The following is a 4,281-nucleotide window of genomic DNA, read 5'->3' as shown; positions in this document are numbered from 1 at the left end:
AAAATTTATGAGTATGAGTTTCCTATTGCTATGCAATAAATTACCACCAACTTAATAGCTTAAAACAACACACTTTTATTATCCCCAGCCAGGAGCCTGGGTGTGGATTAGCTGGTCCTCTGCTCAGGGTCTAACAGGTTAAAATGCCGTCAGGGCTGTGACCTTGTCTGAAGCTCTGGGTCCTCTTCAATGTTTGCTGGTGGTTGGCAGAATTCAATTGCTTGTGATTATAGGACTGAGGACCTCAGCTCCTAGAGGCTGCTCATGATACCCTGTCATATGACTGTCTCCACATGTGACACTTCATTACTTCAAGGCCAGAAAAAGAGCATCTATGCTACTTTGACTATCTGATTTCTAGACAACGTTTTTCCATTTTTAAAAAAAATTTGGGGATAAATTATAGGTGTATATATTTAGGAGGTACATATTTTGATACAGACATACAATGTGTAATAATCACATCATGGTAATGGGGAATCCATCGCTCCAAGCATTTATCCTTTCTTTGTGTTACAGACAACACAATTATACTCTTTTAGTTAGTTTAAAATGTATGATAAATTAGTATTGCTGCAGTAAATTATTACTACAGTCAACAATGAGATATTTTACATTTTAAACTAAAAGTATAATTGGATTGTTTATAACAAAGAAAGGGTCATTTTTTAAAGGGCTCAACTGATTAAGGCAGGCCCACTCAGACTACTTTCTCTTTTGATTAACTTATTCTCAATTCCTTAAGGACATTACTAGCATCTGAAAAATCCCTTTACCTTCGCCGTATAAGGTAACCTAATTATGAAAACATCTCATCATAGTCAAAAGTCCCACCCACATATAGGGATGGAGGGAATTATACAAGGTGTGCAAACCACTGAATGGAAATCTTGAGGACTATTTCAGAATTCTGACTACCACACAGTGAGTCTTGGTAGAACAAGGAATATGCAAAACATTTTCTTTGCTTCCATTAATGGCACTCATCTGATTATCTTTGGGTGATGAAATGTTTATATAGGGCCACAATTTTGTACTCAGCAACAATAGTCTGCATTCCTGTACACAAATTGTAAACCATTTTAATCACAATGCTGAGTTTTTGTTACATACTTAGCTAGAACTAAAGATTCGTTTTAGACTAACCATAATAAACTCATAAAAAAGAATGTTGGCCCATATTTTAGAAATATTTACTAAATTGAAACTTTCTAGAAATTCTACAGTCCTCTCAGTTAAGGTTATTCCCTCAGCTGTAGTAATTAGTAATAATGGTGGTGATTACTCATAATTTACGCTCATCTAATAATTTTATGCATTTTCTCAAGTCAGCCTCACAATGACCCTACAAATTCTAACTGATAAACACTATCTGATTCTCAAGTATGGGTATTATAGTAGGTTCTTTTTATAGAAAAATCAGTAAACTGCAGCCTTTGTCCTTACCTAGTTCAAGGTTTTGTTGGGCAAAAACCACACAGTTAATTAATAGAAGGGCCCACTTGTCCCAGCGTCACTGTCAGCATTCTTTCCACTGCCTTATAGCACTGTATGTGTTAGTGGCATAATCCGTATACATCCATTTATGCTTTACAATAACACTTTAAAGTGAAAATAAGTGTTGATAGGAGAGATGGCACTAAACGCAAAAATTCACTGGATTTCTTGATGGATGCTGTTTTCTCTAAGATCCTAAAACTCAGCAGAATTCACCAAGGTAGCATCTGACACTGGCCAAGGTGTTGTGTGACCATCCCTGTTGTTTCAAACCATCTGGAGCAATATATGAAAATGAGATAAGGATAACCTTCTCTCTGATGCCATGGACTGGATGATTTCCCTAAGGTCAGAAGAAATTTCCCAGGGAGTCACAGCTGGAAATAGGATTTGGTTAACTAATCGCCTTGCTGATTATGAGAGGGAAAAAAAAATCTGAAATCAGTGAAAGAAAAGTGATTTTGAGGCCATGGCAATCAAAGCAGAAATCTAGATTCTTCAGGGGCAGCTCTCAAAGAATGACAATACAATGTAAGCAGATGCCACACAAATGGCTAAATCATTTTGAAAATTGCTTACCTAGTATTTAGAGGGAAAAGCAATATTCTGAAATGAATTGAACAGCTTTGTGCCACAAACAACTGTGTTGTTCTAGATAAGCTCCTTGGTTTTTATTTTTCTAGAGCTACTTAAAAAATTCCCATTGTATCCCATTATGTTTTTATATCTCTGATTTCTGACTGGCTTGGACTCCCATCACCTGAGTACTCCCTTATAGTAAGCTGAAGAGATAAGAAAAATTTTTTTAAAAGATTGAAATTGTGTATTCTGTACACAGTATATGAGAATGTTTCTTCTTTTCCCTTTTCATAAAGTTGTTCAACTTCACCAATGATTAGGCAAAGAGAATAAATTGCCGGCTAATTAAATTTGCAGATGGTATTCAATAGTGAGGGTATGTGAGGATAAGGGATAAATGCAAAAGGCCTCAAAAGCTTTGCACTCTACACATGAGAAAATGGAAGGGCACGAGTCGTGTGTGCAATTAACATCTGGCAGATAGAAAAAGGGCAGAAGGGAGGCTTCTGGGTAAAAGAGTGGATAGCAGAGAGAGGGCAATTGTAGCAGGAGAAAGAGATGGGCTCAAATAGCTGTGAGATAGCAGTGAACAATTATTCCTGTCTGGATTAAAGCCTGGATTAGTGTATAGGAGACCTCCCATGTATAGAATTCTAGAGTGAAATCCCCAAAACCGCATCCTCAAATGAGTTTTTGATATTTGGCAGACCACCAGCCTCACAGCATATCTCTGGCAACACCGTGGCTTTTGAGTTAGCCACAGGGGTTTCATTCACTCTCAAACTAGAACAAGCTTATTGGCTACGTGCCAGAAAGTGCAAAACCAGATGATATGCATGGCATAAATTTCTCAATTATTAGTTCTGCTCATAGCAAGTAATTTAAAACCTTATTTTGATATTAAAACAAACATGGACATGCTGTGGTATAAAATAGGGAATTTGCATGGATTTTGAGATATAACTCAAGACTTGAAAAAGATTTCTTTCTTACAGCATGCCACTTTGGCTTACATTTCCAGATGCTCTAAGGGTACATATACATACTTCCTTAAGGTTAGGGGTATTTGGGTAGGCAAACCTGAGAAACACTGTATCACACCTATGGGCATAGCATAATATGAAATAACTATTTATTTTGAATTATGACAATTTATGAATTATTAATCGATTACCCCCCATACCAAACATTTTTCTTAGGGTGAAGGGGGACACAATGGTGTAAGAAACAAGTCCCTACTCTCAGAAACTAATATTCAAGGTTGTATTGTATTTATAAAGTTCCTCACATACAGCAATTTAACATAATTACACTTAAAGCATTATTAGTTGACATTTATTTATTTGTTTATTTTGCAAACATTTATGGGACATTTTTCATGTTTTGCTAAGTACTGTACCAGGCAACAGTGATCCACAGGTGAATATTTCAAACCTGCTTTCTGCCCTGAAACAGCTGGAATTCTAATAAGGATGACTGTCAATTAAGAAATTAATTCCAGTAGGATGTGATGTGTTTTACGCAAGGGAAGTGGAATTTGCTAGGGATGATTTGGCAAGAGAGTTTCATCTGCATTGGGCTACATAAAAGTCCTCTCAGAGGAATTATATTTAAGCTGAACAGATAGGAGTGGTCAGATGGAGAGAATAGAAAACTGTTTCAGCTGGAGGGATAGTATGAGCGAGACTAAGAAGTGAGAGGAAGCAGGACTTATTCCAGTGCATAAAAGAAACTGATAATGGTTAGAATACACCAGAAGGAGCAGAACGTGAAAACATAAGCCTGTGGTCATAGGTCTGATTACAGAGATCCTCACAGGCCATCCTAATGGATCTGTACATTATCCTCAGGATGATGAAAAGATCATGAAAGCAAAACATGAACAAAGTTGTAGTTTTAAATGGCCACTCTGGCTTCAGTCTGGGAATGGATTTGAAAGGGACAGAAGTAGAGTCAGGGAGGCCATTTAGGAGGTCATTGCAAAATCCAGGCAAGAGAAGATGCCTGTCACGCTGAACTGGGGTTTTGGCAGTGGAGATAGACTCAAGTGGTACTTACAAAGTGAGCTTATAGAATTCGTTGATTGATTGGGAATGGGTGAAAGAGGTGAAAGCTAACTCTTTGGTTTAGCGTAGGTAACAATTTGCATGTAATTACCATGGCAGTTTGTAGAAGAGATGGATGAGGTTGTTTTTGGATATCTTG

Source organism: Symphalangus syndactylus, chromosome 3 (assembly GCF_028878055.3).
Source record: "Symphalangus syndactylus isolate Jambi chromosome 3, NHGRI_mSymSyn1-v2.1_pri, whole genome shotgun sequence".
Lineage (NCBI taxonomy): Eukaryota > Metazoa > Chordata > Mammalia > Primates > Hylobatidae > Symphalangus > Symphalangus syndactylus.
Note: the sequence above shows the minus strand (reverse complement) of the source record.